The following is a 22,952-nucleotide window of genomic DNA, read 5'->3' as shown; positions in this document are numbered from 1 at the left end:
TCCTGATTTCGGTCGGTGCACCTGAGGTTTGTTTTGCAGAGGTTTGTACAAACACTTGGCCTGTGTCTAAATCTTGTGCCACTTTGAGCTTTTATTATTTTTAAATGTTGACTCTTCTGTGAGAGAACAGTCCTGGTTGTGATTCAGACCAATGTGTTTGAAAATCTCACCAGAAGCACATTTTGATTGTTGCACATTGACTTCAGTTAAGCAAGCTGAGTACAGGAAAACTGTGAGGTACACACAATTCCTGCACCAAGTCCATTCTCATTAATAACTGTTGGTAAGTCACCCAGAAACATGCATAATATTTATTAATGCCATGTTAACTCAACTTCTGCATAACCTTGCCTTCCTTGGTTGTTTTACAGACACACTCTGGGTCTCTATACCTTCCTGAGACACGTCGTTTGATGACACCCCAAGCACGATCCTGGTGTGCAGCTTTGACTTCTGTCTCCAATGTAGACCTCCTCTGCCCACCCCATTCCAGTCACAGATGGGCTACATTGCTTTTGGGTCTCCTGGTCACGGCCACAGCAAACAGTACCTACAGCATAACCCTCAGCTATCCCCAACCATTGCCAGAAGCCTTCTCATCAGCTCCACTTGAACAGCCTCTGTGGTGTTAAGGCCAATATGCTCATGGGCCCTTCAGACTTTGACCTTATCTCCATTGGTATCAAGAATCTCAAACCTGCATGACAATGACAAAGGATCAGATATCTCCACCTCCAGTCTACCCCTCTGTCTGTCTCACTCAGACCTTACAGACAGAATCCCTGAAGCAATGACTTAAAATGCTGAGACGTTGAGGCATTGAATGAGATGCTGAGGATCACTGATGAGCTGATTGACAAGCTGCGGTACTGATGGAAGTTCTGACTCATTGATTAACGTATGAAGGCACCATGTGGACTTCTGCGGCACATGCCGAAGCACTGAATTGGGCATTGATGCATTGAGTGACGTACTGAGGAAATGGTTGACAATCAGGCTTCGATCGAAGTGCTAGTGCATTCAGTGAGCTAATGCTGCACTGATAGATGCACAGTGGTCTTTGTTGAGATTCTGAGGAGTTAATTGCCATACTGAGGCACTGATTGAAAGTCTGAGGCAATGCACTGATTGACATGCAAAGGCATTGCAAGAAATGCTGAGACATTGGATGAAGTTCAAAAGGCACTGGGTGAAAATGAGTCCTTAACTGGAGTGCAAACACTTTGGCAAGAAATGGCACTGGGAGACGTGTTGTGGCATTGACTGAAATTCAAAGGAACTGGGTAATGTGCTAATGAACCACTGGATGTACAAGAGCACTGACAGATGTACCACCAGGCTCAAGGACAACTTCTATCCCACTGTTATAAGACTATTGAATAGTCCCCTAGTACGATAAGATGGACTCTTGACCTCACAATCTACCTTGTTATGACCTTGCACGTTATTGTCTGCCTGCAATGCACTTTCTCTGTAACTGTGACACTTTATTCTGCATTGTGTTATTGTTTTCCCTTGCACTACCTCAATGCATTGTTTTAATGAGATGATTTGTGTGGATATCATGCCAAACAAAGTTTTTCACTGTACCTCGGTACATGTGACAATAGTAAACCAATTCCAATCCAATTCTGGGTGCACCGATTGAAATGTTGAGGGACTGTTTGATGGACTAAAGCATTGATTGATATCCTGAGGCATTAATTGATGCACCAAGTTATTGTTGTGAGCGTACATGCATACATACAAATGTAGGAACACGTGGACATATGAAATGATATAGAAGGAGGCCACTTGACCTCTTGAACCTACTCTGCCATTTAGTAAGATTGTGGCTGATTTAACTGTACCTCCTCATTCTGGTCCACCCATGACAACTTTTCACCCCCTTGCATATCAAGAATCTACCCAACTCTGCCTTAAAATAATTTAAAGACTCTGTTTCCACCACCTTTTGAGGAAGAGAGTTCCAAAGACTCAACCCTCTGAGAGAAAACATTTTGCCCCCATTCTGCCTTCAACACGTGAATCCTTCTTAAACAGTGAACCCTAGTTCTAGATTCACCCATAAGGAAGCACCTTTCCACAGTCATACTGAGAAGACCTTCTGTGTTTCAATCATGTCACTTCTCACACCATCACGTTCCAGCAGATACAAGCCTAGCCCATCCAACCTTTCCTCAGAAGACAACACACCCATTTCTAGCCTGGTAAACATTCTCTGAACTGCTGGCAATATGTTAACATCTTCCCTTAAGTAAGTACTCACTGTACTCCTGAGGTAACCTCATCAATGGAAGCATACCTTTTGAATATTTTATTCAATTTCTCTTGCAATAAGTGATAACATTTTGTTGCCTTTCTTCATTATTCATTGTACATTCATACTACCTCTTGTGAATCTTGCAGCAGGGCACCCAGATCTCTGCATTTCACAGCTCTGAAACCTCTCACCATTTAGATAATATGCTTCTATTTTGTTTTTCCTGCCAAATGAGTAATATCACATTTCCCCACATTATACTACATCTGTCAGTCTTTGCCCACACACTTAACCTCTCCATATCCCTTTGTAACCTCCTTATATCCTTTGCACAATTTATTTTCCCTCCTATCTTTGTGTCATCAGTAAATATAGCGACCGTGCCTTCACTCTTTCCGTCCAAGTCATTGACATGCAGAGGTACTGGTTGATGCACTAAGGCACTGATTGACATACTAAGGCACGAGGTGACAGGCAGAGGTATTGATTGACAGATGAAGGCGTCAATTGACATATTGAAGCACTGATGTAGATGTCGAAGCATTGATTGAGGAACTAAGGCACTGATTGACATGCTGAGACATTGATTGATATATGGTGGTGTTGACTGAGTTGCTGAGATGCTTCTGACAAACTGAGGCTTGGCTTGATGCTGACGGAGTTGCTGAGGGCTATTTGAAATGCTAGACATAAAGGGACATGTAGACATGCTGAGGTATTAACTGATGTACCATGGCACTGAGTGAAATACTGAGGCACCGATTAACATGCTGAGGTACTGATTGACATTTTGAGCTACTGAGTATTGTACAGATGCATTTATTGAGCTGACGAGGCCTTGATTTGTCTGCAGAGGTACTCATCGACGTGCTGAAGCAAAGACTGAAGCATAAGCTCAGGGACTCTGGTGTGCTGAGGCATGTATTGGTGTAATAAGGCATAGAGTGATGTGCTGAGGCACTGACTGATGTGCTGACTCTTTGACTGATGTACTAATTGATTCTCTGGGGCACTTACTGATGCAATGAGGCATACACTGATATGTGGAGGCGCAGTTAAATGATGTAATGAGGCACTAGTTGACATTGTAAGGAAGTGACTGATAAGCAAGGGTACTGTTTGATATGTTGAGATACTGACTGACATTCAGAGGCACTGGCTGAAATGCTGAGGCATCTATTGAACTGCAGAATCACCGAGAGTCATGATGACACATTAATTGACGTGCTGAGAGAGTTTAACATAAAAAGCAATCATTGACATGCTGAGTCACTGATTGACAACCGGGGAATTGACTGACATGTGGAAAGACTGACAAACATGCTAAAGCACTAATTGATATGCAAAACCATTTGAGTAACACAGTGAGGCATTGACTGATATACTGAAAAATTGATAGACATATTGAGGCACTGATTGATATGCTGGGATACTGAGCAACATGTATTGATTTGGCAATTGATTTGGTCGCAGGGATCCAGGAACAATCCTGACCTCCGGCGCTGTCTGTGTGGAGTTTGCACAGCCTCCCTGTGACCACGTGGGTCTCCTCCCACATCCCAAAGATGTATTGGTGGTTAATTGGTTGCTGTAAATTGTCCCTTAGTATAAGTGTGCAATCAAAGGAGAGTTGAGGGGCATGTGAGAGAGAATAACGTGCAGGGGTAGAGGAGGAAAGACAATGGGATCACATGTACCGAGATACAGTGAAAAACTTTGTCTTCTGTGCCATCCATACAGATCATGCCACACATAAGTACATTGAGGTAGTAAAAAGAAAACAGAATGCAGAACATGGTATTGCAGTTACAGAGAAAGTGCAGTGCAGAAAAACAAATAAAGTGCAAGGGCCATGATGAGGTAGATTGGGAGATCAAGAGTGCACCTTTAACGTATGAGAGGCCCAAGGACTTTATAGGCTGAATGTCCTCCTTCTGTGTCATAATATGCAAGTAGCAATTTACTGACGTTCTGAATTCCTGTTGTTAAACTCATTTTTTAATTCAGATATCTCTGTGTTCGGTATTGAGAGCAGTACTGAGGGTGTGCTACGCTGTCAGATGTGCCAGCTGTTGTATCAGATGTTAAACATTGCCAGTCGGTTGAAGATTAAACGTGCCTCCAGCTCCAGCTTTGGGGCAACAACAGACTCTGCAAACAGACCACCAAAAATAGATTAAATGATCATTTAAAGATGAGTTACATTTAATCTGTGTTTTTCACATAGAAAACGCCAAATTGTGGTTGAACATATAGAGTAAACGTCAGGGACCTTTGGAGCGTTGATGTACAGAGGGACCTTGAGATCTAAGTCTACAGCTTGCTGAAAGTGGCGACACAGGTAGATAGGGTAGTGAAGAAGGCATTTGGTGTGCTTGCCTTCATAGGCTGAGGTATTGAGTGTGAGTTGGGATGACTTGTTGCAGTTGTACAAAACATTTGTTGTGTACAGTTCTGGTCACCACACTACAGAAAGGACATCAGCAACAGAGCGAGTGAGAAAGAGATTCACCAGGATGTTGCCTGTAGTTATAAGGAGAGATTGGACAGGCTGAGCTTACTGTCACTGGAATGGAGGAGGCTGAGGGGTGACTTGATAGAGCTTTATGAGGGGCATAGATAGGGTAGATAAGGGCAGGGGAATCTAGAACTAGGGTACAGGTTTAAGGTGAGAGGAGAGAAATTTAAAGGAGATCTGAGGGGTAGGTTTTTCACACAGAGGTGGTGGTTATCTGGAACAAGCTGCCAGAGGTGGTGGTGGAGGCGGATGCAGTTACAATGTTTAAAAGGCTTTTGAACAGGTACTTGGGTAGGAAGGGCGTAGAGAGATACAGGCTTAATGCAGAAAGTGGGATTAGCGTAGACAGGCACCATGGTCAACATGGACAATGTGGGCTGAAGGGCCTGCCTCTGTGCTCCACGGTTCTATGACAAATGACCCAAAGTCGTTCACAGAGCTGTAAACAAGTAGCATTGAAACTGGTCAAAAGTAGGAAAAGTCAGGAGGGGAAACTCAAAACTTCATTAAGTCTTGAGGTCCATATTAAAGCATTGCCGATGCACTGGGAACACACAGAACCTCAGAGTAGGCAGTAGAAAGAGTGCCCAACCTCACAAACTGCCCAGCTACACTCTCCATCTGTGGGAGTGTCTACACTTCCCATATTGGTGGCGTAAGCCACCTTCAAAATCCACAAAACTGAGTGGGAGTAGTTCATCTTTGATGCCGTGGAACTACCTAAGAAGAAGAAGAAAGTTGAGGGAGATGAGGTGGAAGGGTGTAAATAAGGTAATTGCAGTGACTGGACTTTATAGGGTTAATGTCTGACATATCTGATCGTGCACACAGTGGTTGCTTAATTTAATCGCATAATTGTACCCAAAGCAATTTGTTGCAATGAGGTGCTTGAGCATGTATCTGAGTGACATTCTAAGGCATTGATTGATATGCCAAGACACTGAGTTACATGTTAAACACAGAGTGACAAGGTGAGATGTTGACTGATTTGAATGGGAAGGGGCTCAGTGACATGCTACACAACCGGGAATAATTTACTTAATGATATTAGAAGAGCACTTTTGTTTCCCCGATGCATTGTGTGGATGTTTCTTATCTGACCCATCATTTCAGTGATCTCAAACATGCAGAAAATTTTAAGGAAATAGTTCATAGGCTGTTGATGGACAACTATTCTGTGCACCTGAATTTTATGTCAGCAGCCACTGAATCAAGGACACAGCAGTCAATAACAAAGCAATCAGCAGCTTCCTTCTCAAGCAGAGAGGAATCAAATGATGTACCTAATTCTCTTGTAGGAACCATGTTCTGAGACCCTGACATGACCCTCCTACAATACATATTTTACTGTTGCTCATGAATAGAAATGAGTTTCAAACCAACTAATGAAAAGGCACATCAATATTTTGGCTGTAGACACTTCAAAGAACCGTTCTATCCAGCATTTCCCCAAACCGATTGCCATAAGGACTGCTTCTAGTTGGCAGCGCAGCCATCCAAAGTTTCTTTTGCAGTCCAGACTCCCTACGTTCTGGACCTACCCTCTGACCTGCTAACTGTGTTCAAAGCTACCTGGTTTTGTCTACCTGCGCTGCACTTTCTCTGTAACCGCAACAATATGTCCGGCATTCTGTTTTGTTTTCCTTTCGTACCACCTCGATGTTCTTATATGGAATGATCTGTCTGGATGGCATGTAAACAAAGGCATGTATCTCAGTACATCCGACAATAATAAACCAATCATAATGGTGAGAGGGCTGGGGTTTGTGGCAGGCCGACTGTGAATGGCATTGGATGCCCAGTTCAGCAGCTGGCGGATATGAGGGAACAATTCCAAGGCTCAATGAGGCTCACTTTAAGGCTGCAGGAACACATCTTCCGAGTGCTCCCTTCAATGACATTCCATAAGAAGGCAGCATCTCTCTCCACAGACGCTGCCTGACCTGTTGAGTGTTTCCAACACTTCCTGATTTAATTTCAGATCTCAGCATCAGCAGATTTTTGACTTTCACTCCACAAGAAGGAGCTGGTGCCGGACTGGCTCCAGAACGATGAAGGTTCGGTGATGGTCCTCCCCCCACCTTCACTCAAGCATCAACCTGGGTGTAACCCCTTCTGCTCAGAGCTGTCTGGAAATGTTGTGTTCTCTTCAACCACTGAATGAATCCGTCCATTTCAGCACCATGGGACAGGCTGCAGACTTGCAGTTCTTGGTTGTATTGGTGCAAGTCTTATGGGTGTGTTGGTCTAGCAGAGGTGTGACATGTCAAAGGTAAGTGGCCAGGTTTCATGTGTGCACCAGAGGTGCTGTGTGTTCCTATGTCCAAGTCTAATCTCTGTTGTTCTGCATCTCTTGAAGCCTCTAAATCAATATAACCTCTGTGATTCTCCACAAGGAACCTGTTACCACTTGAATGGAGTGTGGAAGCCATGTGATACATTGAGTAAAGGCAGTAGATTGGTCTAGCAGTCAGTTGTCCGGTGCAATGTCCTGGAAAATCACTGCTGCGAAGAAGCTTAATGCCACTGCTATTTCTACAGTGAGTGGAAAATCCATCCCAGGGTGCAGACAAGTTGGAACTGATGGCATAGTTACGTGGAGACAGGTCACCAATGACACACGTGCCGGGAGTGATGGTGTGTCCAATCACAAATTCCTGAGTATTGACAGGGACTTTAGGTGGACCGGTGGGGTGTGATGTGGGTGAGGGCATAGCCGGGGGTGTGAGGGATAGAAGAGGGCAGGTTCAAGGGGCAGGGGGCAGGTTGGGAGAGGGATGTGAATGACAGGAATGGGGTAGTGGAGGGCAGTGTAGAGATGGATGAGGTTTTCCTCTCATGAAATTGACCTTTATGTTTAAATCCTGCAGCAGCAATGTGAAAGGAAGACTTGACTTATATAGTCACTTTCAAAATTTCTGGATATTCCAAAACATTGTACAGCCATGGAGTGTTTTGATGCAGAATATGGAAAATATCCCAGCCAATTGGCAGGACAATTTCCCATGTCATAATGACCAGGTAATCTGATGAATCTCAAAAAACCCCACTGATGTTAGAAATCTGAAATAAAAATAGAAAATTGCTCGAAAAATTCAGCAGGGCAGGCAGCATCTGTGGAGGGAGAAACAGAGTTAACATTTGAGCTCTGAGATCCTTTGTCAGAACCTCATTTAGTAATGCTGCTTCAGTGACAAATTACTGGCCAGCATTCCAGGGGCAGTTCCCTTGCTCATCTTCGAAATGGTGCTGTAGGATATTTTATGTCACTTCGAAAGATCAGTCAGGATGTCCATGTAATGCCACATCCCGAAAACAGAGAGTGTGGCACTCCCTCAATACTGCACTGAGAGAGAGCCAAGTTCTATGAATCATGTGGTCAATACCTTCTCCCATCGGGCAAAAGATACAAAAGTGTGAAAGCATGTACCACCAGGCTCAAGGGCAGCTTCTATCCCACTGTTGAAAGACTATTGAACGGTCCCCTAGTACGATGAGATAGACTCTTGACCTCACAATCTACCTCGTTATGGCCTTGCACTCTACTGTCTGCCTGCACTGCACTGCACTCTCTCTGTCACTGTAACACTTCATTCTGCATTCTGTTATTGTTTTCCCTTTTACTGTTGTAAAGCAATGATGTGTGTAGATGGCGTGCAAAACAGTATTTCACCGTACCTTGGTACACGTGACAATAATAAACCAATTTACCAATCACATCTCTGCAGTGCGGGTCATAATAGGGACATACTGAATTCAAGGTGAGGGCAATACTTTGAATTGAGCAATAGATGTAGCCTGCATTGGTGAATCATCTGTCCGTTTTCATGTTTCCTGATTCCAATTGGATATTATTGACCTTCCCAAAATCCGGCCAGTTGTAGAGCCTCCACAGGGCTGTGAACCCCTCCTCCCTGATTCCTACATTCCTCCCACATTCAGTAATGCAGGAAAGCAATTGCAGCCCTTCCATAACCAACTTGGCAAAACTATTTATATCAGCTGCAACAAGACTATCTGCACCTGAAAGAGCTTCCAGAACCCTGGAATGTCTGCACAACCAATGAAGCAATAGATGGGTCTGTACATGTAAAGGTTACAATAGAATTCCCTTTTGAAAATTACTCTTGATCTGTTTCTGCTGATTTTTCAGACAGGGTACCCCAGATCAAAACAACGTTCTATGTAAATAACACACCCCTCCTGCTTCTATGGTTCACTGCCAATTACCTTGAATTTTTTATGCTTTGTTTGCTGATCATCCTGCCAGCGGAAAGTTTCTCCTTATTTGCTTTTGTCAAAAATGTTTATAACTCTGCCAGCCTCTGTTCATTCAATTTATCTGGTTGCTAAAATTTATCTGGTTCATATAATCATGAGGGGCTTAAGGTGGATCATCAGAGTCTTTTTCCCAGGGTAGGGGAGACTAAAACTAGAGGGCATAGATTTAAGGTGAGAGGGGAAAGATTTAAAGGGGATTTGAGGGACAAGTGGTGGGTATCTGAAACAACTGCCGGAGCAAGTGGTAGAGGCGGGTACAATTCCAACATTTAAAAGATATTTAAATGTACATGGATAGGAAAGGTTTGGAGGGATATGGGCCAAACGTAGGAACTGGGACTAGTTCAGGAAGGGACCTTGGTCAGCTGGGATGAGTTGGGCTGAAGGACCTGCTTCCATGCTGTATAACCCTACAGCTCTATAAAGCACGAAGTGACCATCTTAGACCACTCGTGCGATGAATTTTCAAATAAATGTTGGGGTTTAGATTGTCATGATAATGAGATGTTTCAACGACAGTCTGAGTAAATTTGCATGAGAGTCATTGAGTCATATAGCAAGGAAACAGCCCCCTCAGCCCACCAAATCAAACATTGACCGTCCATTACATGAATGCTACACTAATCCCATGAAGGAGAAGGATAAGGGTATTCAAGCTGGGGCTCTGTGGATAACTGAAAAAGAGTGTATAATAGATGAGATAAAAAGAACACATGACAGATGCAAGGCTGTTGGAACAAGTGAGAACATGGCAGATTGCAGGGAGTTCAGAAGAGAAATAAGAAAGGAAATCAGAGAGGTAAAGAGGGTGCAGGAGAAAGACAGGCAGAAAATATACTTGGGATATTCTTTGGGCACAAGAGCAGGAAAATAGTTGTACAAGGCGCAGTGGGCCAAACAAGGACTATAAAGGAAATCTTATGAAGACAAAGACAATGGCTGAGATACGACGTGAGTATTTTACATCAGTTTTCACCAAGGAAGAGGATGCTACTGGAATCTAGACAAAGGAAGATGTAGTTGAGATAATGGATGGCTAAAGAATAATAAGGAGGAGGTACCAAAAGGTTTGTGGATAGATCACCTGGTGCAGATGGGATACACCCTTGGTTGCAGAGGAACGTAAGGGAGGGCATTGCAGAAGCCTGGCCATAACCTCCCAGACATCTGTAGATTCAGATGTGGTGCCTGAAGTCAGGAGAATTGTAAATGTTACACCCCTGCTAAAATAAAAAGGTGCAGGGATAAACCCGGTCAGTTTAATGTCAGTGGTGGGGAAAGCTCTAAAAATAATCAGGGCAGGAGTAGCAATCAGTTGGACAAGTGTGGATCTATTAAAGAAAAGCTAATATAGATTTTGAAGTGGCAAATTGTGTCCAATCGTTGGAATTTTTTCATGAAGTAACAGAGAGGCTCGATGAGGGAAGTGCAAGTGATGTGGTATATATGGATCTCTGAAAGAAATCTGGAAAGATCATATTGTAGGCTTATCACTAAAGTGGAAGTCCATGGAATAAAAATGACTGTGGCAGCGTGGTGAAGTGCAAGTAAACGGAAGGGTAGTAGGGAAAGGTTTCTCAGACTGAAGGCATTCCCAGGGGTCAGTACTAGGGCCATAGCTTTTCTTTACATTAACAACTTGGGTATATAGGGCACAATTTCCAAATCAATCAACGGCATAAAGCCTGGAGGCATAGAAAATTGTGAGGAGTATACTACAATTGTAAGAGTTACGGACATGGTGCTAGGATGGGCAGAGAGGTGGCAAAGAAATTTAATGATGGGAAGTACAAAGTGTTACATTTTGGTAGCAAGAATGAGAAGATCCAATATAAACTAAAGGGAATAATTCTGACAGGGGTACAATGACGGAGAGGTCTTGGAGTACATGTGCACAGTTTTGTTGCAAATGGCAGGACAGGTTGAGAAAGTGGTTAAAAAACATGCAATCTTTGGCTTTATAAATAAACGAATGGAGTACAAGAGCAAGGAAGTCATGCTGAGCTCCATAAAACACTAGCTTGACCACATTTGCAGTACTGCGTCCAGTTCTGCACACCACACTATTGGAAAGATGTGAAGGTTTTGGGGAGAAACAGTTAAGGCCAATGTCCTTGTGATCTCAGGAAAACACAGAAAATCAAAGGCCCCCAATTGCCATCGACAACTCACTGCCATCAAAGGCCATGAGCTGATTTTGAATGTCTCTGATAATGAAGGACAATTAAAATCAGTTCAAATAGATTAAAGAAAGAAGCATTAAAAGGAAACAATGCCTTAAGCTACTGGAAGTTAGTTAAAAACATAAAGATGATATAAAACAAAGAATAAGAGACAAACCACTTACCTGCACTTCCCCTTTAACCAAGCTGGTGACTGTACTCAAACAATCTGCTTCCTGTAACTCACACCTGTGGCCTGGCAAGTGTAAAGCTGGGAGGCCAGATGTGCAGCACATCTGGTTTCTCCATTCAGGACATTTGTGCTCAACCCCTGACTTTGAGGTTGAGCACAGCTGCATCTGACTTTGAGTTTGTCTCTGACCCCTGTGTTTCAAAGCACTGGAGTGGTCATGCATTATTGAGGTTAGGTCTGCAGTATTGGGCACAGTATTAGTGTCCGTATTTTAGGGAGAATCAAAAGCATTGGAAGCAGTTCAGAGAAAGTTTACTTGACTGATATCTTTAATGGGCAGATTATTTTAGGAGACAATAAGAGTTGTACAGCATAGCCCACATGTCCACACCAACCATTGTACTGATCTGCTCTAATCCCATTTACCCACCTTAGGTCCGTAACTTTCTGTGCCCTGGTGATTCAAGTGGTCGTCTAGATGTTTCTTAAATGCCGTAAGGGTTCCTGCCTTGACCACCTTTTTGGGCAGAGCATTCCAGATTCTAACTCCCCTCTGTGTGTGAAAAGATTCCCCCATGGATCCCTTCTAAACTTTCTACCTCTCATCTTAAGCCTACGCCCTCTTGTCTAAGTCCTCTCCACCATGGGAAAAAGAATTTTACTGACTACCCTATCTATACCCCTCATTACTTCATATACCTCCTTCAGGTCACCCCTCACACTTCTCCACTCCAGGAAGGGCTTCTGGTAAGAGCCACACTGTGAGTGCAGGAACTGACCAACAAGTAGTACTGAGGCAAAATCAGCAGCTTCCTTCTCGAACACTGAATTGTTCAGTTCCTCAGCCATGTGTCTTTCCCCCAGGCCTGAGGTAGAGTTAAATTAACAGCTCGACCCTACTTTCCCTCAGCATCTGGAGGAAAACAAGGTTGCATTGATTTTGGCTCGGAAAAGAGGAACCTTCATGGGAAAAGAATGATTAGTGACAGCAGCTACAGAACATTAAAGCTGTGACTTTGTTGTCTGGATCCCTGTCTTGCAAACACTGACTGCAAACCCAAAGTTCTATATTGGTGTTTACAACAAATCTCCTAACACTGAAGAAACAAGGTCCTATCTGTCTATTGGATAATGCTGGGTGTAGAGAAAATGTTTGTCAGGATACTTTGCCAATCTATGTCAGGGGATGCTGCAGGATCTGCCTGGAATATTGCCAAGTCAATGCTTAAAATTTTACTCAGTTGACAGCAGCCCTGTAAGCGTCACTCCTGTGTGACTGCTGTACCCAGTTCCAAGACAGGTTTTCAAACCACAGTTTTTGTCCTCAGAGGATGGTAGAGAGGCATAGGGAACGGTGCCGCTGCCTCACAGACCCAGGGACCTGGGTTCGATCCTGTCCTCCAGTGCTGTCTGTGTGGAGCTAGACCTCTCCCTGTGACGGGGTCAGTTTCTCTCGGGTGCTCTGTTTGTCTTCCACATCCCACAGACGTACTGGTGGGTTATTGGCTACTGTAAATTGCCCCAGTGTAGATCGATGGCAAAAAGAATTAAACGGTAGTTGATGGACATGTGTGGGAGAGAGCACATTGTAAGGATATAGGGAAATAAGGAGAAGGCGAAGGGGATTTCTCCCCTGTGAGCTAGTGTGGGCCTGATGGGCTGAACGGTCCCCTTCTGTGTCTTTATAAACATAAGGTGCTTGGGATGTGGTCAATTCCACCTCAAATACCCTGAGGTTGATGGTTATCCTAGAACCACTGGAGTCCTTGTGATGACCATGGTACTGGATCAATGACGATTAAACAGCAATGGAAACAAATCAGAGTGATGGCAAACACAGCTCAGCCCATCACCAGCTCGTCACTTCCTTCCATCCAGTCCATCTTCACGGTGTATTGCTTCAGGAAAGCTAATAGTACCGTCAAGGTTACCTGCCCCCCCCCCCCCCCCCCCCCCCGGCCATTCCCTGTTCCCATTTACCTTCTGGGAGAAGGTACAGGGGCTTGAAAGCCCGAACTCAGAAGTTGCCAACTTTTGAGTTAACAGCTGCTTCCCCGCTGCTCTCAGACTCCTAAACCATCACCTCTTTCACATCCCCTTCCTGATGGTGCTGCCACGTTCTCCGGCTCTCAATTCTACCTCTCTCAGTTGTTCCACTATTGTCACATTACCATTTCTTTCTGCGCTACTTCAGATTACACCATGATCATTGCACCATTCTGCTGTCTTGTGCTCGTTGTGGTATCTATTGTTGTATTTATCATTACCATGTACACTGTTTACTCTGTGAGCTTTATACGAGCAAGGAATTTCATTGCACCCTGGTGTATATGACAATAAACTAAACTAAGCTATTTTTCCAGACCTGGGATTCCCTGATAAGGACATTTATTGCCCATCCCTAACTGCCCTTAAGCTGAGTTGCTCAGTCAGCAATTTCAGAGGGAAGTTGAAGAGTCTTCCACGTCGGTGGGACAGGGGTCACAGAGGGAGTGAGCACAGTGGGGCTCCTCTCCTGAAGAACCCTGGTGAGCCAGACAGTCTGAGAGTTTTGTTGTCATCATGAGCCTTCCCAAAATCCTATTGCACGGCCCTTCCCAACAGGATTTTATTTTCTATGCAGTGTTGCTCCTTGCTTGTAAGTAGGCCGACCTCAGGGTATGTGTAGTTACTTCAGTACAGTGTATGATCAGCACTACCTGCAGAGAGATGTGAATGGTGTGAGTCTCCACTGCAGAAGGTCTTAACCATAGGATTAGGACTTGCCCTCACGGCTGTTGCTGGAGACCATAAGAGTGGTTCTTATTGATTAATCAATGATTAACCTCCTCAGTGATAGAAGCCACCCCCCTTCAATCTGCACTCCCTAAGTGTTGTCCATGTCTCCTCAGATCTCTCTCCAGCTTCCCAGGTCCTCTAGCCACCTCTACACAACAATCATCTCCCCAAACTCCTCTCGATGATCTTGTTCCCAACGCGCACCCCCCCCCCCCATCTCCCTATCACCCTGACAAATGAAAGTGCAGATGCTGAGATCTGTCAGTTCTGAGGAAGAGTCGCTGACCTGAAGCATTGACTGGTTTCTCTCCCTCAGATGCTGCTTGACTGTCCGAGTTCTTCCAGCATTTCTGTCTTTGTTCTACTCTCCATCCATCCATCATCAGAGATTCCCACCATTCGCGCCATGGCATCTTCTCGCAGCTACCATCGGGCGGGAGGTACAGAAGCCTGAAGTCCCACACCACCAGGTTCAGGAACAGCTACTTCCCTTCAACTATTCGGTTCTTGAACCAACCTGCACAACCCTAATCACCACAGTTTACCAACACTATGTCCACTTTGCTCTAAAATGGACTTTTTTTTGGTTGTAATTGTGTTCTTTCTTGTAAAAATTGTGTATAATTTATGTTTAGTTTATGTTTTTCTTGTGAATGCTGCTTATCTGATGCTGTGTGCCTGTGATGCTGCTGCAAGTAAGCTTTTCGCTGCACCTGTGCACACATGGACTTGTGCCAATGACAATAAACTTGACTTTGCCTTGACTTGACCCCTTCCTCAAACCTCCTCAGCCGCCTTTCTGTTACCTTCTTGCTCTCTCATCATCTCAGCTCCTCCAATCTCCTCTTCATAGCCCTCCTCTAATCCTCTCCCTACCCCACTCCGCTGATCTCCTCCACCCTTGGCCCACTCTACCTGCTCACTCTGGCCTTCTCTCCCCCATCTCCTCCCAGCAAACCTCTCCACCTCCCACCTCTCACTGGCTTCTCACCTCGGTGTTTTCCTCCCCCATCTTTATCCATGCTCGTCCCCGATCCCGGCCCCAGCTTCTCTGTGATCTTCTCCCCATCCATGCTTGCCCCAGTTGCCATTTGTATCACCCCCCCCCCCCCACTCGCATCAGGGTAATCATGGTGGGGCAAGATCCACCCTTGTATGCTGGAGTCCTCCCGCTGTACATCGGGGACCTGGGGTGGAGGGCGTTGCACCGGGCTGTGCCGTGCAACCGACTCTTGAGCCGGTTCACTGACACCCCGGCCGCCTGTCACTTCTGCGGCCTGGAGGAGACGGTGTACCACGCCTACGGGGAGTGCGAGAGGTTGCAGCCCCTCTTTGAGTATCTGAAGGGGCTGCTGCTCAAGTTCTGGCTGCACTTCAGCCCGACGCTGTTGGTTTACGGGCACCTGGTGCGGCGCGGGGCGGGGCGCACGGAGGATCTCCTGGTGGGTCTCCTGCTGGCCATCCACGGGACGCGGCGGCGGGCGGCAGTGTCGTGTATTGACACTGGTTGTCTTTTTGTAGTGCTTTTAGCGAATAGATGTTTATATAATTAAAAAAAAGATCCACCCTTGGAACACTTTGTGTTCCATCTACAGAACCTGCTGTCTCCTGAGTATTATGAAAACATGTTAGATAATTTCTTGGAAACACAAGAGACTACAGATGCTGGAATCTGGAGATTCATTAAAGATTAATACATTGATTCATAGAAAATACATTTAACATTGTTCGTTGCCTAGAGAATTTCTTGGCCTGTTCCTGCCTGACTTTGTGACAATGGGGTGTAGATACATTTACCAGAAGCCAACATATGTGTGAAGAGGAGAGGAGTATGAGGAAATGCAGTAAGGGTTGATGGAGCCAGGCAGAGGAAGGACTGTGGTCAATGCAACTACACTGAGTGACTGAGTGCCCAGCTCCTGGCAGGGTGTCCCAGCTCTGCCCTCAGGTGATGGACACATCTCATCCGCTGGAAGTTTTCAGAAAATTGTTTCCTTTAACTTCATGTCACTGACACCAAGCTTGTGAGACACTGTGTCTCCTGAACAATGATCATTGCAAACTGACACCTTATCTGTCTCATCCACTCATTTTGCTCCCAATAATTTCATTGCAAAGGCACAATGAGTGGGTGATTAGTGTGGTTCACTGGCTTGGGACATGTATTTTGTGTGTGTGTGTGTGTGTGTGTGTGTGTGTGTGTGTGTGTGTGTGTGTGTGTGTGTGTGTGTGTGTGTGTGTGTGTGTGTTATGACAGTGCCAAATTAAGTAGCTCAGTGCATTTATTACCATCTTCAACTAAACATTCTGGTAAAGCAATGTTAACACGCATTGAAGACTTTGTCAAGCATTTTATATTCACTCAAGGGATGTGGGCTTCACAGGCTAAGCCAGCATTTAATTTCCCATCGTCCTTGAGACACTGAGGAACAGATTGGGAAGCAGATTTTGGAAAGGGTTGTTGTCGTTGGTGATTTCAACTTCCCTAATATTGATTGATGGGGTGGAATTTGTTAAGTGTGTCCAGGAGGGATTCCTGACACAATATGTAGACAGGCCGATGAGAGGAGAGGCCATTCTGGGTCAGGTACTAGGCAATGAACCTGGTCAAGAGCTGCGAGGTAGTGTGGGTGAGCATTTCGGAGACAGTGACCACAATCTTTACCCTTGCCTTGAGAGGGATAGGAGCAGATGATATGGGAAAGAATTTAATCAGGGGAGGGGGAATGATGATGCTATTAGGCAGGAACTTGGGAGCATAAATTGGGAACAGATGTACTCAGGGAAATGCACAATGGAAATGTGGAGGTTGTTTAGAGATCACTTGCAGGGGATCCTGGATAGGTTTGTCCCATTGAGGCAGAAAAAGGATGGTAGGGTGAGGGAGCCATGGTTGACAAGAGATGTGGAATATCTAGTGAAGAGGAAGAAAGAAGCTTACTTAAGGTTTAGGAATAAGACAGGGCTCTAAAGAGTCACAAGGTAGCCAGGAATGAGTTTAAGGATGGACTTAGGAGAGCTAGAAGGGGGCATGAGAAGGCCTTGGTGAGTAGGATTAAGGAAAGCCCCAAGGCGTTCTACTCATATGTGAAGACTAGAGTGAAGGTAGGACTGATAAGGGATAGAGGAGGGAACGTGTGCCTGGAGTCGGAGGAGGCAGGGGAGGTCTTTAATGAATACTTTGCTTCAGTATTCACCTGTGAGAGAGACCAACATTTGTGAGGACATCGTAAAAAGGCTGATAAGTTAGAACATATCGATGTTGAGGAAAATGTGCTGGAACTTTTGAAAAACATTTGGATAGATAAGTCCCTGGAGCGGGAAGGGATATATCCCAGGATACTATGGGAAGCGAGGGAAGAAATTTCTGAGCCCTTGGCGATGATCTTTGAGTCCTCACTGGCCACAGGAGTAGCACCGGATGATTGGAGGGTGGCAAATGTTATTCCTTTGTTCAAGAAAGGGAGTAGGGATATCTCTGGGAATTATAGACCTGTGACCTTCAGTTGTGGGCAAATTATTGAAAAGGTTCTTAGGGACAGGATTTATGAGCATTTGGAGAAGCATAGTATGATTAGGGACAGTCAGCATGGCTTTGTGACGGGCAGGTTGTGTCTCACAGCCTGATTGAATTCTTTGAGGAAGTGACAAAACATATTGAGGGTAGAGAAGTGGATGTGGTGAATGTGGACTTTAGTGATGCGTTTGATAAGGTTCCCCATGATAACCTCCTTCACAAGGTTGGGAGGATGGGATCCAGGGAAACTTGGCCGTGTGGATTCGGAATTGGCTTACCCATTGAAGGCAGAGGATGGTTGTAGGTGGAGCATATTCTGCCTGGAGGTCGGTGACCGGTGGTGTCCCGTTGGGATCTGTTCTGGGACCCATGCTCTCTGTGATTTGGATGAGGAAGTGGAAGGGTGGGTTAGTAAGTTTGCAGATGACATGAAGGTTGGTGGCATTGTGGACAGTGTAGAAGGTTGTCGAGTGTTACAATGGGACATCGATAGGATGCAGAGCTGGACCGAGAAGTGGCAGATGGAGTTCAACCCGGAAAAGTGTGAATTGATTCACTTTGGAAGGTTGAATTTGAAGGCAGAATACAGGGTTAATGGCAGGATTCTTAGCAGTGTGGAGGAACAGAGGGATCTTGGGGTCCAAGTCCAGAGATCCCTCAAAGTTGCCTCACAAGTTGATAGGGTTGTTAAGAAGGCGTATGGCATGCTAGCCTACATTAATTGGGGGACTGAGTTCAAGAGTCGCGAGGTAATGTTGCAGCTCTATAAAACCCTGGTTAGACCACAGTTAGAATACTGTGTTCAGTTCTGGTTGCCTCACTATAGGAAGGATGTGGAAGCTTTAGAAAGGGTGCAGAGGAGACTTACCAGGATGCTACCTTGATTGGAGAGCATGTCTTGTGAGGATAGGTTGAGCGAGCTGGGGCTTTTCTCTTTGGAGAGAAGGAGGATGAGAGGCGACTTAATAGATGTGTACAAGATGATAAGAGGCATAGATTGAGTGGACAGCCAGAGACTTTTTCCCCGGGCAGAAATGGCTAACACGAGGGGACATAATTTTAAGGTGATTGGAGGAAAGTACAGAAGCAATATCAGAGGTAAGTTTTTTACATAGAGAGTGGTGGGTGTGTGGATTGTACTGCCAGGGGTGCTGGTAGAGGCAGATACACTAAGGATATTTAAGAGACTCTTAGATAGGCACATGGTTGATTGAAAAATGGAGGTGTATGTGGGAGGGAATGGTTAGATTGATCTTAGAGTAGGTTAAAAGGTCGGCACAACATTGTGGGCCAAAGGGCCTGTACTGTGCTGTAACGTTCTATGTTTCAATGAGATCTCCCCTCATCCTTCTGAACTCCAGTAATACAGGCCCAGAGCCATCAAACACTCCTCATATGTTAACCCTTTCATCCCTGGGGTCATTCTTGTAAACCTCCTTTAGACCTTCTCCAATGCCAGCACATCCCTCCTTAGATATGGGGCCCAAAACTGCTCACAATACTTCAAATGTGGTCTGACCGATGTCTCATAAAGCCACAGCATTACATCTTTGTTTTTATATTCTAGTCCTCTAGAAATGAATGCTAACATTGCATTTGCCTTCCTTACCACTGACTCAACCTGCAAGTTAACCTTTAGGGAATCCTGCACTGGGACTCCCCAAGTCCCTTTGCAGCTCCAACTTCTGAATTCTCTCCCCGTTTAGAAAATAGTCTACACCATTATTCCTTCTACCAAAGTGCATGACCACATACTTCCCTACGCTGTAGTCTATCTGCCACTTCTTTTCCCATTCTCCCAACATATCCAAGTCCTTCTGCAGACTCCCTGCTTCCTCAACACTACCTGCCCCTCCACCTTTGTATCATCTGCAAACTTGGCCATAAAGCCTCAATTCTGTCACCCAGATCATTAACATTTTAGGTGAAAAGCAGCGGACCCAACACCGACCCCTGCGGAACACCACTAGTCACCGGCAGCCAACCAGAAAGATTTCCTTTATTCCCACTCTTTGCCTTCTGCCAGTCAGCCATGCTGGTACCTTTCCTGTAATACCATGGGCTCCTATCTTGTTTTGCAGCCTCATGTGCGGCACCTTGTCAAAGGCCTTCTGAAAATCCATGTAAACAACATCCACTGATTCTCCTTTGTCTATCTTGCCTGTTGCTTCCTCAAAGAATTCCAACAGATTTGTCAGGCAAGATCTCCCCTTGAGGAAACCATGCTGACTTTGGCCTATTTTATCATGTGCTTCCAAGTACCCCAAAACCTCATCCTTAATAATAGATGCTGACATCTTACCAACCACTGAAGTCGGGCTAACTGGTCTATAATTTTCTGTCTTTTGCCTCCCTCCCTTCTTAAAGAGTGGAGTGATATTTGCTGACCTTCTAGCTGGTAGAAGTCACGGATTTGGAAGGTGTTGTCTAACAAGTCTTGGTTACTTACTGAGGTGTATCCTGGTACAGACCACTGCTACTGTGCGTCGGTGGTGGGGTGAGTGAAAGGTTGTGGATGGGGTGCCTATCAAACGGGCTGCTATATCTTGTTTGTTCGCTAAACATGCCACCTCCTATCCCCATAAGGGAGCATATCATAGGAGCTAACAGCGAGTTTAGAAATGTTGAGGTTTGTCAGATATATCTCCAGTAAGAATGATAAAATTGAAGAATAAATACACAGGTTGCGAATGCCATGGTTGTAAAAAAAAATGAAAAGGTTGGGGATGCAGAGAAAGTTGGCTATTATACATTGCAGCCAATGCAGTCAAAAATAATGGACATTATAATATATTCACCTGCTTAACAGGCAATGTGTGGAGAGAAGCAGTGAGTGACTAACGTTTCAAACCAATGAAGTCCACAATCATTCAGCAATGATAAATCCCTCATGGACCTGAAAGCGAGGTTCATTTAAAATTATTTCAACGACAATTTCAAGGCACATTATGGAGCACAACTGATGAAGTCTCAGCGATAAGAGTACCAGCTGGGTCTCCACTGACAACAGTTGGATTAATGTGGTGGTGTGTTCGCCTGCACAAGGATTCTTTTCTCAATAACCATCTCCCACCTATTGCTGCTGGGTTCACTCTTGCACATAACGGAGGGCTCCAAATTCCTGGGAAATGTCAAACAGAGGATTGATCCTGTGATGCACCTTTGCTTATATTCCTCAAGTCTCTTGTAGGAGTCCCTCCTCGGAGGTGGCCATTATAAACAGAGGAAGAACCAACCAGGCAAGGGAGAAGAATCCTGAGATAGGAATTAACTTCGTGCTGGAGGTCACATTGAATCAATTCCACAACAGCATGGCAACATTCATCCACAATCATCTGGCCAGTTGCACTGAGATAGTCCTTTATTTATATATAGGCACCATCTGGTAACATTCTAGCTTGATCTCAAGTCAGTTGACCTGAAATGCACAAGTTTAGCAAACTTACCTCACAGGGTACATGGCAATGCAAGCAGCTGCCATACCAGTGTGACCTCTCTCTGCGCACACATGCCACGTTTCTCCATTTTGAGGCTTGACCTCTGTGCATGTGTATGTGTGTGTATGGATGTGTTTGCGTTAATGAGAGTGTGTGTGTTTATGTGTGTTAGTATGTGTTTGTGTGTGTGTGTACACGTGTATGTGTCTCTGTGTGTGTTTTGAATGTGTGTTTGTGTAAGTGTGCATGTGTGTGTGCAAGTGTATGTGATTCATATATATGTGTGAATGTATGTGTGTAAGGGTGTGTGTTTGTGTGTGTGTGAGTGTGTGCGTGTGTGTGAGAGTAAGAGTATGTGTGTAAGGGTCTGTGAGTGTATAAGGGTGTTATATCATGTGGGCTTTTTCCAGATATTTTCCAGACAGCCTGTGTTTGGTACTGTTTGTCTAACATCCTTGTTTTGCAACCTATGAAGTCACCTTCACTTGGATTAATATTTTAGTACTCAGGACTGTGCTCTCTGAGTTGCAGTGAGTGGAATACAGATACAAAACAGTGTAACTATTTCCCCAGACCCACAGAATTCTGAATCACTGTCTACTTATAATCCAGTATAACCACTAAACTTAAGAAGCCTGAATTGTTCCCAGGTGGTCTATTAAGTGGTTTCTTTTTCATGCGAGGTACACAATACGCAGCAAATTTACTTGTTACTCAACTTTGCGACAACAGAATATTGGCACAGTCAAATTCCAAGGTCAAGGTGAAAGGTGCCAAGAGATAACTCAGATATTTGCTTATTTTTTTTAGCTTGAAGCAAAGCAAACATAATCCTCGCGGCCTATAATTCACATAATAAGATCCCAACTCAATGACTTGGGACCGGGGTGTTGCTGCAGGTAGTGCTGCTGCCTCACAGCTCCAGATTTCAATCCTGACATCCGGATCTGTTTTTGTGGAGTTTGCATGTTCTCCCTGTGACTAAAGAAGTTGGTATTGGTTTATTATTGTCACTTGTACTGAGGTACAGTGAAAAACTTGTCTTACATACCGTTTGTACAGATCAATTCATTACACAGTGCATTGAGGTAGTACAGGGTAAAAACAACAACAGAATACAGAATAAAGTGTCACAGCTACAGAGGAACTGCATTGCAGGTAGACAATAAGGTGCAAGGTCATAACAAGGTAGATTGTGAGGTCAAGAGTCCATCTCATTGTATAAGGTAACAGTTCAATAGTCTTATCACTGTGGGATAGAAGCTGTCCTTAAGTCTGGTGGTATGTGCCCTCAGGCTCCTGTATCTTCTGCCTGATGGGAGAGGAGAGAAGAGAGAATGACCCGGGTGGGTGGGGTCTTTGATTATGCCGGCTGCTTCACCAAAGCAGCAAGAGGTAAAGACAGAATCCATGGAGGGGAGGTTGGTTTCCACAATGCGCTGGGCTGTGTCCACAACTTTCTGCAGTTTCTTGTGGTCTTGGGCAGAGCAGTTGCCATACCAAGCTGTGACGCGTCCAGATAGGATGCATTGATAAAAGTTGGTGAGTGTCAAAGGGGACATGCCAAATTTCTTTAGCCTCCTGAGTAAGTAGAGGCACTGGTGAATTTCTTGGCCATGGTGTCTACGTGATTGGACCAGGACAGGCTATTGGTGATGTTCACTCCTAGGAACTTGAAGCTCTCAACCCTCTTGAGCTCAGCACCATTGATGTAGACAGGTGCATGTACCCCGCCCCCTTCCTGAAGTCAATGACCAGCTCTTTTGTTTTGCTGACACTGAGGGAAAGTTTGTTGTCATGACG

General features: G+C 44.8%; 1 long non-coding RNA gene across 1 annotated transcript; it reads right to left on the bottom strand.

Annotated features, from left to right (window-relative positions):
• Positions 1-3,392: 3,392 nt before the first annotated feature.
• LOC127584621 (uncharacterized) lies at positions 3,393-21,307 on the bottom strand. The gene is made up of 3 exons (XR_007958411.1): positions 21,159-21,307; positions 18,581-18,645; positions 3,393-4,414 (listed from the first exon to the last, which is right to left on the bottom strand). It is a non-coding gene; the product is annotated as an uncharacterized LOC127584621 (long non-coding RNA).
• Positions 21,308-22,952: the final 1,645 nt, after the last annotated feature.

This window comes from Pristis pectinata, chromosome 30, assembly GCF_009764475.1.
Source record: "Pristis pectinata isolate sPriPec2 chromosome 30, sPriPec2.1.pri, whole genome shotgun sequence".
Classification (NCBI taxonomy): domain Eukaryota; kingdom Metazoa; phylum Chordata; class Chondrichthyes; order Rhinopristiformes; family Pristidae; genus Pristis; species Pristis pectinata.
This window is presented reverse-complemented; position numbering and strand designations above follow the sequence as displayed.